The 13,606-nt window shown below is 39.3% G+C and overlaps 1 long non-coding RNA gene and 1 pseudogene across 3 annotated transcripts in view; both read left to right on the top strand.

Annotated features, from left to right (window-relative positions):
* LOC138743416 (uncharacterized) overlaps positions 1-13,606 on the top strand; it is a 66,754-nt gene that overhangs the window by 44,094 nt on the left and 9,054 nt on the right. The window lies entirely within an intron of this gene.
* Positions 9,320-9,414, top strand: LOC138743761 (U6 spliceosomal RNA; annotated as a pseudogene).

The raw sequence follows: 13,606 nt of genomic DNA, 5'->3' as shown, positions 1-13,606 counted from the left end.
ATCACTCATGCATTGTTTGTCATGCCCCGAGACACATGCCCCGAGGCTTCTATGTACTTTCAATAGATTGGACCACAATTTATGGAAGCATGCTATTTCTCCACAAAACAGATTGTGTCTCCAATATTTTTCTGTGTACTGAAAAAACCACTGCTGTATACAAAATAATTTTGAAGCCATGGGCTATTTGGCTATGTTCTTGTTCTGTTGTCTCAGTCTTCTGTAATTTTATTTTAAATCTCTTCGGGGTGTCATATTGTAATATGAGTTTACCTTAGATTGTTGTGAACTATGCCACTCCATAGTCAAATCAGCATCTGTAGTTGCAGGCTCCCGCAGGATCAGGAATTCCCGGTGGCTGGGGGAGGTGCAAAGAACTCTGGGAGGTGAGTGACCTCAGAGATTGGGTGATTGTGAGACTTCCCGCTGTATTTATTTGATCTCCTGTGAAGGTTCCATTAAGCAATTCTGTTGGTTCAGCTCACAGACTACTACTGTTGTGTTTTGTTGACTGCACCACACACTACAATTGTGACCCCAATGGTCCAAAATGATTTTTTAGATCTAACTATGGATACACCGAATGCCATTGTGCTCAAGGTACCAGTTTTTTGAACCTCACAACCACAGGTTTGGTTTGAGCAAGCAAAGGCCCCATTTCATCTTTGTCAGATTACCACTGGTGCTACTAAATATTTAACTATGTCATCACATTGCTAGATCAGGACACCGTGGTATGCATCATTGACCTCTTATGTCAGCCTCCAGCCAGCGATAACTACAAAGCTATCAAAGCACTTCTTACTCACACTTTCGGACTTTCCCACAGCAACAGGGCAGGTGACTACATGCCTTCTGCACTAAAGAATGAGATGCTGGCGCTCATGAATGGCACAAGACCTGTTTCCTTTTTGAGCAGATTTGCAAGGAACAGATGCCGGAGAACATCCATCTACTCCTTGCAGATGATGATTTCAGTGATCCTCATCAACTGGCTGCCCACACGGATGAGCTATGGCATGCCAAATTGCATGGGGAAGCAACTGTTGGTCATGTGGCACTGCCACTCCAAAGGGCATGAGCTATACCTACCCTTAACAGAGGTACGGGGTCACACTCAGCCGCAAGAGACATTGGGAGAGAGCAGTGGTACTATTATTACCAAAAATTGGGAGCGGCGGCCCACTGTGCCAACCCCCCTGCACACACCCGGGAAACATGACCAGCCACAAGGACAGCCTCCTTTACCCATGGGATTGGCATTTGGGTTGACATTTTCTCATCAACACATGGTCTAGACTGGATATACAAATTACCCTGCATACTGTTAGATATATGCAGCACGCCAAAAGAAGATCTGACTACTTCTTCAGCTGAATTGGTGTATGGAGCCCCCCCGAACAGTCCCAGGTGATTTCATTCCAGCAGTGCGCGGGCAGCATGAGTCTCCCACTTCTTTACTGACACGTCTGATAGAGAAGGTGGGTACATTGGCACCAGTCCAGACCACCTGGGATGGACTTCCAACTTCCTACGTTCTAGTCGAGCTTAAATACTGCCAATATGTGTTGCAGAGATGCCCGAAGAATGCCATTACAATGGCCATATGAGGACTCTTTAATGATGACTAAATGATGCCACAGTATTTGTTCTAGACATGGGCAGCAAAGAAGAGACTGTTTCTGTGGATAGCCTTAAGCCAGCACATTTGAAACTGGACCAACTGGTACAGGTAGCATGCCCCCAGCTCAGAGGGCATCCGGTGGCCTGTTCTAGTTGTATAAGTGAGACTGCGATGTCATCTCAGAACTCCAGTTCTGGAGGGGGGAGGTGGGATGTCATGGCAAAATGCGCCACTCCATTGTCAAACTGACGTCTGTAGAGTCCCCACAGGATCGGGAGTTCCGGTGGCTGGGGCCGCAAAGAACATCTGGGAGGCACATGACTTCAGAGGTTGGGTGATTGTGATAGTATGCCAATTATATTTATTTAAACTCCTGTGAAGGGTCTATTAAACAATTCTGTTGGTTCAGCTCACAGACTACTCCAGTTGTCCTTTGTTCACTGCACCACATGCTATAAGAACAACTATTTTGAATGTAATCATTCAAAATAAAATGACCACTAAGCAAAAGATCTATTACGTTGTCTCCTAAAAGCTTAAAATATATGTTTTTTGTATGCTTTCTGACGGTTCTGTCACTCTGAATCCCTAAAAGAGTGCTGCATTGTGGGAGATTTTAAAATACCATTAAAGAAACAATAACCATATGGTTGTAGGCCAACAATAAAAGAAATGCAAGCAAATTAATGTTGTTTTGAAAGGTAAAATCTACATTAGTTGGACATTGAAATTTGTCCTCAAAAATTATTCTGTGGACCTGTGCTTTCTTTGAAAATATCTGATAAGTACCTGTCAATCCCCCAAAAATGTAGAAATAGGTATTTGATTGTTATAATTTCCCACATAGTCTTTCATTGCTTCACTTGGCTGTTCTCATACTTAAATAGCCCTGCAATATCTGATATCTTCAACAATTACTTTTTCCCAGAAAATATGAAGATAAATTAAACTTTATTAATGACTTAATTTAATCAGTGGAAGTGTAAATCATTAAAACTGAATAACTGTTTCCATTTGCAAGAAGGGATGGCAGTTCATGTAGTTTTATTCAATAATTTTAAATACAATACAACAATTTGAATCATTTATAGTTGGTGTTCTTTCTGCTATTTACTAAAGAAAATATTCCGGCCTTCGTTAATTTAATGAGACACTGAATAAATACATAAATTGTAGCCACTGATGTGTGGATTAAAATTTGTCTATATGAAATGAAGACGACTATGGTTTGCAATTATCAGTTAAATATAACTATTCAGATATTTTCTGTAATGTCTTTGGACTAATTCGAACAAGCAACATCAGGTAAAACAGAATACAAAACAGTTCTTATACTGGAATGGGATTATGGTATTTTCATGTGACAGGGATTGTTTCACCCTTGTTAAGAGTTAGAAAATATAGCAAGTTTAAAATGGTGTATCAAGTAACAAGAATTTTTTTGTGAAGCCCAAAAGAGTGATGACCCAACCAGATAAGATGTCTTTATTTTTGTTCATGGAAGCCTTGATATTAGTGTCAACACAACAAATAACCAAACAGCATCTTATTCCTACCATAGTATTGACAACATAAATATGCAAATGTATTTTCAGAATATGAGTTCAATTTCTGAAGTAAAAGGGCACCATTCCACACTGAGGAGGAAGTTCAAAGTGTCATTATGAAGAAAATGTTGCAATGTTCTGTTCATTTACTGTTGGGAAACAATGTATATCAGATACTCAGGTACCCTGTGTCCATAATTTTCTCAAATCAAAATGTAGTAAAACTCCAGGTATTCGGCACTTATTGGGATTGGTAGATGTCGGATAAGTGAATTTGCCAGTTGCTTGAGATTGCATAGTGAATGGATTGGCAAGCTGACCGCAAGGGGGTGCCAATTTTAAACCTGTATTTATTATCCACAATTTTCTTGTCATTTGCTTGAGGCTGCCGTTTGCTTAAATTCCTCATAACAGGCATTTTACTGCAATTATTCCATATAAACTTCCATGGTGTTTAATCCATATAATTATCAAAATTCCAAGTCAACACTGCAGCAACAGTTGGGGCCCCTTAGATTCTACAAAATTCTTTACAGCACAAGTACTTCTCAACCAGTGAACAGTTGGTGTCATAAGGAATTTCAAAGGTGAATGAGTAACCTTGAATCAACTGCAAGAGAAAAATGGGGAGAGTTTTGAAATGCAGCTCAGAGTTCTAATAATTATTCTGAAAATAAAACAGTAGGCAGTGATTGGATTGTCGTGGGCCATGGCTCTGGTGATGATGAACATTTCGTTGTAGTAGCAGTGACTGTGGTGATTGAATGATGACACGTGTTGAGGTGATGGTAGCCTTATCTTTTGATTTTGTGGCAGTGACACAGAGCCACAGGGTTGTGCAGCACAGAAACTGGCCATTCTGCCCTCACATTCATGCCAACCCTTTTGCCCATCCATTCCAACTGTTCCCTTCTATGTCTTGCCCATTCAAATGCCTGTTTAAATGCCTCTAAAACATGGTGATTATAACCTGATTCCATCACCTCCTCTTTTAGTGAGTTCCAGATATGCAAAAATACTTACCCATCAAGTCCCAATTAAAATTCCTCTCTTTTGATTTACAGATTTTGATAGCCCAACCCCATGGGGAAAAGATTCTGACTATCTACCATTTCTATGCTTCTTAAGATGTCGTATCAGGACACCCATCAGCATCCTTTGATCAAGCAGAAACAAACTCATTCAATCTCTCCATAGCTGAAAATATTCAATCCAGGCAATATGCTGGCAAACCTCCTCTGCATCGTAACCATCATAATCACATTCTTTCTGACTAGAACTTTACACAACAGATCAGTGTGAAGTGGTTTGGTGTAGGTTGTAAAGGTGATTGTGATTTTAGTGACACTGGGTGTGTGCTTAGGTGGTTTTGGTTGTTTCCCCGTCCTCCCTCGTGCCATCTCCCTTCTCCTCCAGGAGCAGCTAAGTGGCAGTATGTGACAGTCAGTGAGATCAGGGATAGTCCAATGTCAATGCCTTTTGTGAGTGGGGCTTGTTGTCTAGTCTCTCCCTGAAGAATTCACCTATTAGTTCTTGGCAGTGCCATTTGGGAGCATTGTTGCAAAGCCAGTTTGACTTTATTTCAGAGGTTACACTGCTTGTTACTGACCACAAAATCTCAAGCCATTGCATTCAAGGCAAAATCTGTTATGGAGATACTGAGCTTGATGCTGTTTGGGGTTAGGATTATAGTAGGAATAAAGGATAACTTGCTTCAATTTGTTTTTTTTTAATGGATTCTGAGGTGGCTAGGGACACCAAGGTGTTTCACAGATGGGGTGGGAGATGGCGACAGAAAAAATCTCCCAGTCCAATCTCTCCAATGTAGAGGAGACCACAATGCGAGTACCAGATGTAGTCAATGACCTCTGCAGATTTACAAGTGAAGTGTTGCTTTACTTGGAAGGACTGTTTGGGGCCCCCAAATGTTGGTGAGGGAGGAGGTGTGGAGCAAATGTAGACACTTCCTATGGTCACAGGGGTATGTGTCAATGGGGCAATTGGTGAGAAGAAGAGAGCAGTCCACGTGGATGGTGGAGAGAGGAGGAGAGGGTAAGATGTGCCTGGGGGTGGGATCATGTAGTAGGCGGCAGAAATGGGAGAGGACGATATGTTGGATGCGAAAGCTAGGTAGTAGGTGAAGACGAGGGGATGGGGCCGGGTAATTGCAACCTCTAAATATAAGAGCAGAGATCTTCAGAAAATAGGAGCAGGAATAGGTCACAAAATTACTCTATTCTGCCCAGCCATTCAACATGATCATGCTGATCTATGCTGGCCGATAAAATCAGAGCAATTTCTATAGGAAGTACAATGATTAGGGGTTAATTAAACGCACATCTTGTGGATAAAATCAGTTTCAAACCACTGTAATAACTTCTTTATTAGACTTGATTGATGAGGAAATGACCCAATTATCTTCATTGTGACTGAGAACATTACTTTCAATGTATACAATCGTGTTCAAACATAATCTCATGAAGTTAATGCATTTCCAATGCTACTTTAACTGGAGGAATAGATGTCTCTTCCATCAGCCAACCTGCAAAAAATAATTTCGGAGGATTTTCCTTAAAAGCCAGGTGTCATGATTGGCAGATCTATTAAAAAGTACAGTCACTGAAAGCATCAGGTCCTTCAGGACTTATGTGGAGCTTTGTGATTAGTGGACTTGCAAAGCCTTTCAAAATCTGGAGATGGCTTTATTGATTACCAATCAAGCTCAGGATTTTCAGCTTGCCAGCTGTACGAATTTGTCTCCTTATACTTGACAGGGAGAGATAGAGAGGCGCAGAAACAGCAGGAGCTGTATTGGCAAACAGATCATACATAGGTGATTGTTGGAGTGTACAGTGTGTCTGATCGGAAGCCTCAAATCGGCCACAGAATCCGTGGGCAAAACATCTCCTTTCTGGTGAATCGGGACACCGCACTTCACTCCCGTGAAATTATTCCATTGATTATAAATGGTTCGGATCCTCTCTCTCTGGCAGTATCATGTGATTCTTTAATCGAAAGAAACTTTGCCCATCAAAGACCTACTGATGTTGGAAAATTAGGACATGAACACAAACCACTAAATATAAAACAGCCGAAGACATCACAGACAAAACTCTCCCCACCACTGAGAACATCTTCAAGGAATGCTGTCATTGGAGAGCATCAGCAATATTCAAGGATCCCACACCACCCAGAACAAGCTCTGTTCTGGCTGCTACCATCAGGAAAGAGGTACACCACCAGGTTCAAGAGCAGCTGCTACCACTCCACCATCAGGCTCCTCAATAATCAATTCAATCAGGGACTGATTTAAGGACTCTTTCTTTTGCACTTTATTGATTATTTTCCATCTCGGTATTGCAGTCAGTTTGTTTACATTTCTTTATTTGTGTACGTCGTGTACAGTTTTTTTTAAAATGAAGTGATAATTCTGCCTTGCCCGCAGGAAAAAGAATCTCAGAGTTGTATGTGATGTCATGTATAAACTCCGACAATAAATCTGAAATCTAAAGTTAATATGAACTTGAAAAAAAATGAAGCAAGATTTGTGGTGCAAAATATTGTTGCAGAGGGTTCAATTGACCAATGGGTTTCTGGCAGGTGGAGTGCTGCAGTCTCTGCAGAGTGAGGCTTGACAGATTTTAGTTCTTGGGTCAATCTGCATTATCTGAGAATATCTTGATGGAGGAGCCATACAGCTAAAGTACTATCTTGGGCAACAACGGATCAGGCTCCACCCCGATCTGATTTTGATGGAGAGAATTGCAGGTGGAAAAATAAGCTACCTGAATGAGCTTCCTTGGGTGGGGATATGGGTTGAATGACTGGAGGAGGAGAAGGAGGTGTGGCCCCAGACCTTTAAAGAGAAAGGAACAGAAATAGTGATGTTTAAAACCTTTCTCTACCTTTGATCAATCTAAATTATCCTTTTGGTCTTGCTTTGTCTGATAGGGAACTGTTTAGAATTTTGAACTCAGACTACATTTGGCCTCTGGGTGCCTGTTCTGTAAGAAGATAAATTCTTGGATCCCCAGCCACGATAAAAAGAATTAAAGGCTGCCATGAATTATTAAGGTCTTAAATATTTTTCTTAGCCACCCCAAAAATTTCAATTTGATTTATTTTTTTTAAATCCTAGATCTGTCATTACCCTTAGTCGTTTTTCCTTAATTGTTGACAGTCAGGCACATTATTGTTTGCCTGATATGTTTTGTTTCATGAGAATAGAAGGTTTATTTGACTACGTTAGATGGTAGACCAATGATGTAAGAGCATTTTATTACTTTTCGAGATCTTTTAATAAACAAATGATCTCCTTTATAATGTTGTAGTACTCCTAAATATGTAATGTTGCACAATAATACATGGCAAGGAATAATTAAGCATTTCAGATTAAGACATAAGCTGTAAGAACGAAGTTCACATGACTTCTGAGAGTTATTCAAATTCTGGGAATCTACTCACACAGGGGAGAGAGGGAGATGTATCATATCCAAGCAACAGTATTAGTTTAATTTGGACATGATGTTCCGAGTTGAAGAGCCTGTTCCTGGGCTCTATGCTGTGCAGCACCTACAAAAAGCCTGTGGTAGGAGCCAGCTTCTTCTCTAGATCCTCATAGCGTTTCCAATCAGAGCATGGAACCTATTTCTGCTGAAATTTTAAAAATGCAGCTGGCACCGTTAAGCTGCTGAGCACCAATACTTTTGACCTGGCATTCATTTGACATGCCGCATATAAATATCCACTCCTTTTTTTCTGACTCTGGATAAACATTGCTGTATTCTCTCTTCATTTGTGCAGCAAACTGGCAGGATATTTGGTTACGATTAATAAAGAAGAAGTGAAGTTGAAGGAAAAGATGGTTCTGAAGACTTTTTAAACCATATTGTTAGAGGGGATGATAATAAGAATGGTCAACAGATTATGTATATTTGTTAGCTACTCCATTACACTCCACTTTGGATCAGATGACTCTATTTTTTAACGGCATGTTTCTGGAAGCTGGATTCATCCATTTTGATGATTCCCACTCTTCTCATGGTAGCAGGCAGTCAAGATCAAGTGCAGATTCAAGTAGAAAGAGGTCATAATGTAAAAGCAAGGAGAATGTTTTCAATTTTTGAAATAACAAACTAAATGTTCCAACTTCTTCTAAAGTCACTACCTTTCTCTTTCTTCCCATCTGGGTTAATCAGGGACTGTACATATAGTATACTCCCTGACCCTTACCCAGTGGAGCTTGTATGTCAATCTAACTTACTAAGCATAAACTTGGAAATAACATCAGGAATGTCGCATTATCAACAACAACCCTGACCGACAATTAGATTTTTTTAAAACAAATGCAGCCAATAGAGGCAGAGGGGAAGATTTCTGACATTGGGTTAGAGTGCAAATATCACTATATTTTATGCAACCCTCCTGATTTGGTTTCATTGAAATTTAGATTTTTTTTAAAGCATGAAGACATTCATGAGAAGTATTTCAAAGGTGCTAGAAAAGATGCCTATCCAAAGCTCACTAGAAAAACTGCGTTTTCTCAACTATCAAAAGTTCTATCAGAATCTAAACTAGGGATTTTTTTTTAATGTATTTCACCTATTTATCTTTACATTTTTTGAAGTGTGAAACAATTGGGAATTATGCATAAAAATAAGGTGGAAGGTGAACTAATTTTTTTTAATGATTTGAAGTAAAAGAGTTAAATACTTGAAATGTAATATCTTAAAAATTTTGAGGAAACTAGAGTACACAGATAGATGAGAAGTTGAATAACAGATTGCTAAACTGTATTTATGACCATTTAAAAATGCATGATCTTTTATGCAACAGAGGGCAAGATTGTTCAGTGTATTGTAGACCAACAATAGATAACATTATTTGTATTCATTTCATCCAATATCACTTGCAAGGATAGTATCTACTGGCCATTCCCACTTGCCTTGAGAAGGGGATAGGTAGCTTCCTCCTTGTGTCTAGTGGAGGATTTTCTTTGCTTAGAGTTTCAAGATATAGATCAAGCAATGAAGAAGTAATAATATTTTCAAATCCACATACTTTGGAGACTAAAGGGAAACCTGATTGCGGTGACCTCATTCATCTGGTGTCCTGCTTGTCAGCAAAGGTCACATGTTTGTTGGATGCAGTGCTCGCTTCGGCAGCACAAATACTAAAATTGGAACGATACCCTTGCCCCTGCGCAAGGGTGACACGCAAATTCGTGAAGCGTTCCATTTAAAAAAAAATGTTTGTTGGATGCAGCGGAAGGAGCCACGGCACAAGGTGGCAGTGCCTTTCGAAATGGTGCCAGCTGTAGTCACTGAGCACAATGAGACCATTCATTCTGGAGTAACAGAAGGGTCGAATTTATCGGTCTACAGGTCGACAATTTCCTGGATGGCAAAGAGCATTAACCGTTCCTCTCTCTGCATGTGCTGCCTGATAGGATGAAATTTTTGCTTTAAATTTCCAGCTTATTGCAGTTGTTTGCTTTCTAATTTGACCTGGAAATTTCTGAACTTCATAAATGTATCTGGAGCAAACACATCCAGGCAAGCGGACGCCTGTAACTTGCAGAAGGCAGTAGAAGCTGCAGGAAATTCAAATACAAATTGCAAAGGTTAATCTGCTATTAAAATATTTACGAAGGAGGTCCAGTTAAGTTTCTGGTCAAAAATAATCCCCAGGATGTTAATTGCAACTGTTTTAGCAATAATGATGCCATGAGTGTGAAAGGTTAATGTCTTGATCTTTTCTTATTGGAAATTATCATTGCTACGTTCACTTAACCTAATACAAATGCTCATTGCTATTTAAGAGACTAGAGTTGTTTCACTTCTGGGGAGGATTTAAGAATGGTAATATCATCATGTGATGCCAAGTATGTACCCCAACAACAAATCTAAATGTTGAATGTAAGGGTAAGTGATTAGAATCTTTTTTTTTTAATTGTGTTTTTTTTTTTGGCATTTGTGTGGCATGAATTTGATTTGACACATAAATATACCTGAATGTTGTCTCGATCTTGTTGCATGTAGCCAAGGATTACTTAATTTGAAAAGGAATTGTAAATTGAATGTAACACTGCATATTCATCAGCAGGTCAGCAGGAGGAGGAGGTTCACTGATGAAGCAGTTGAAGATGATTGAGAATACTGTTCTGGGGAACCCCTGCAGCAGTGGCCTAAGGCTGAGGCAACTGGCCTCTATCAATCACAAACTTCTTTTATGTGTGATAAGGGATTTTAGCCAATGGAGAGGTTTCCCCTTGAGTTAACAGGGTTTCTTTTTTAATTTTTTAAAATTTTTCACACTATGAACCATATTGACCAAAATACACACAAAGATTTCCCTCTTGAATATACACAGTGTCATTTTCTCCCCTTTTCCCCTCTCCCTTCCCTCCCTCCTTCACTCCCCCTCCCCACCCACTAAACGTTCAACATATACAATACATTAAACAATGTCATCACACAATGAAAATAAAGAAGAAAATTGTGTCTTCTGCTTTTACACACTGGGTCAGTTCATTTCGTCTTCTTCTCCTTCTGTCATTTTAGGCGGTGGAGGTCCGCGGTAGGACTTCTCTGTTGAGTTTCATGTACGGTTCGCAAATTTGTTCGAATACTGTGATGTTATTTCTTAAATTATATGTTATTTTTTTCCAATGGAATACATTTATTCATTTCTATGTACCATTGCTGTACTCTCAGGCTCTCTTCTGATTTCCAGGTTGACATTATACATTTTTTTTTGCTACAGCTGAGGCTATCATAATAACTCTTTTTTGTGCTCCATCCAAATCGAGGCCAAGTTCTTTACTTCTTATATTACTTAGAAGAAAGATCTCTGGATTTTTTGGTATGTTATTTTTTGTGATTTTATTTAATACCTGATTTAGATCTTCCCAAAACTTTTCCACTTTCTCACATGCCCAAATTGCATGTACTGTTGTTTCCATTTTCTTCTTACAACAAAAACATCTGTCTGATACTGTTGGGACCCATTTATTTAACTTTTGGGGTGTGGTGTATAGCCTGTGTAACCAATTATATTGTATCATGCGTAACCTCATGTTTATTGTATTTCTCATAGTTCCGGAGCATATCTTTTCCCATGTTTCATTCTTTATCTTTATGTTTAGGTATTGTTCCCACTTTTGTTTGGGTTTACAGCTAATTTCATCGTTCTCTTTCTCTTGCAGTTTGATGTACCATTTCTTGATGCCACATTTAAACAAGTGTTGTTGTCATGGCAAAAGCCTCAGTCTTCCCTCACTGTTGTCATTCATCTTTCTCATTCATGCTTATATCTGAGCAGTCTCAGAAAAACACCTGAATATCTGTAGAACCAGTCTACATTATCTAAAGATTGCACAGTGCACACCCTGTGGAGCTCTGGGGAGTAACATACTTGGTAAATCTGCATGTGTGTCCTCCACAACTTTGGCAGTTTCTCTCTTGTTAAAGCAGTTAGAGAAATTCATGTTGCTATGTTTCTATTTTACTTTAAATTGAACTGTTGCTTTTCTTTTGTGCATTTGTGGTTGCGTTTTTTTAAAGAATAAATAAAGGAAATAAGAAGCATTTAAACTGAATTAATGATTGCTTGAAGAACATGAAAGTGAGTGTTTTAATGTACAGGAACACGAAGAGTAATGTTCCTGACCTGTTGAATTTAGTAACCAAGAAACAAATGAACAATAACACTGGACACAAATGATTTTGCTTCCTGAACACTTCTGGGTGTATTTTACGGATTTGGGGTTTCTGATCACGAAAATCACTTAAAACATTTCCTATCATGTATCTTTTCTAAAATATAACATATTTTTGTGATTTCCTGTCATATTTTAAGTCTTCTTCAAGGATACAAAACCACGAAGTGTGGCATGTCGTTGAAAATTCATTTTCTGCATTTGCACTTGGACGTCTTCCCCGTTGATCTTGGTGCAGTAACGAACATGGTGAAAGGTTCACCAGGACATTGTGACCATGGAAAAGCAGTATCAGAGCAACTAGAATCTATCAATGTTGGCCAACTATTGTTGGACACTGACATGAGAGGCATCAGATGTTGAGTACAAAAGAAAATCAGTGACAAAACATTTTTTAGGTCAGTTGAATTAATGCAATATGTCAGCATCATTATGCAATTAAACATGCTAAATTTAATAAAAACTAATTTAATGTTTCTCTGGCTTCCTATGTGATAGAGCAAATCTGAATGATCTTTGTGTTCAGCTTGAAGTTGTCTAGCATGATCCCCAATTATTTTTCAGGAAGTAAACCTTTTGGAAAAATTAAATTCTTCTCCAGTGTTACTGATGGCATTTTGTAAGCTGATGCTTGTCTAAATCAACCATGGGAAAATCTACAATTTCTTGCATCTTCATTTGGAAGATCTATTTTGATTCAGAAGCTATTAATTGCAGGAGCACATCAACAACAGTCATTTAAACAATGGAATGTTGTAAGTTTAAAGTGATTTTTTAAATATTTTATTTAAAATTGAACATCACAAACATATCAATAGTTATTACAATTAAGTACATACATAGTGTGATTAATCATTTTTATATATAAAGTGAGTTCGGCTCCGAATCATGGGTCCTCTACCGGCATCACCTATGGCTCCTAGAACGCTTCCACCAGCGTTGTCTCCGCTCCATCCTCAACATTCATTGGAGCGACTTCATCCCTAACATCGAAGTACTCGAGATGGCAGAGGCCGACAGCATCGAATCCACGCTGCTGAAGATCCAACTGCGCTGGATAGGTCACGTCTCCAGAATAGAGGACCATCGCCTTCCCAAGATCGTGTTATATGGCGAGCTCTCCACTGGCCACCGTGACAGAGGTGCACCAAAGAAGAGGTACAAGGACTGCCTAAAGAAATCTATTGGTGCCTGCCACATTGACCACCGCCAGTGGGCTGATATCGCCTCAAACCGTGCATCTTGGCGCCTCACAGTTCGGCGGGCAGCAACCTCCTTTGAAGAAGACCGCAGAGCCCACCTCACTGACAAAAGACAAAGAAGGAAAAACCCAACACCCAACCCCAACCAACCAACCAATTTTCCCCTGCAACTGTTGCAACCGTGTCTGCCTGTCCCGCATCGGACTTGTCAGCCACAAACGAGCCTGCAGCTGACGTGGACATTACCCCTCCATAAATCTTCGTCCGCAAAGCCAAGCCAAAGAAGAAGATATAAAGTGAATATTGAATAATCACAGTTTGGACTATATTATTTGCCATATTAAAGAGCTGAAATAAGTTTTGTTCTTGAAATTTTAAACGTTCTTTCAGACTGCTTTTGCAAGGCTTATTGAAAACCTTGTTAAAGTTTCCTTTATTTAAAATAATAAATACTGGTAAAATTTAGCCTGTGATGTTTTAAAATAGAAAAATTAATAGTCTTCTTTTAAAACTT

Source organism: Narcine bancroftii, chromosome 9, assembly GCF_036971445.1.
Source record: "Narcine bancroftii isolate sNarBan1 chromosome 9, sNarBan1.hap1, whole genome shotgun sequence".
NCBI classification, from domain to species: domain Eukaryota; kingdom Metazoa; phylum Chordata; class Chondrichthyes; order Torpediniformes; family Narcinidae; genus Narcine; species Narcine bancroftii.
This window is presented reverse-complemented; position numbering and strand designations above follow the sequence as displayed.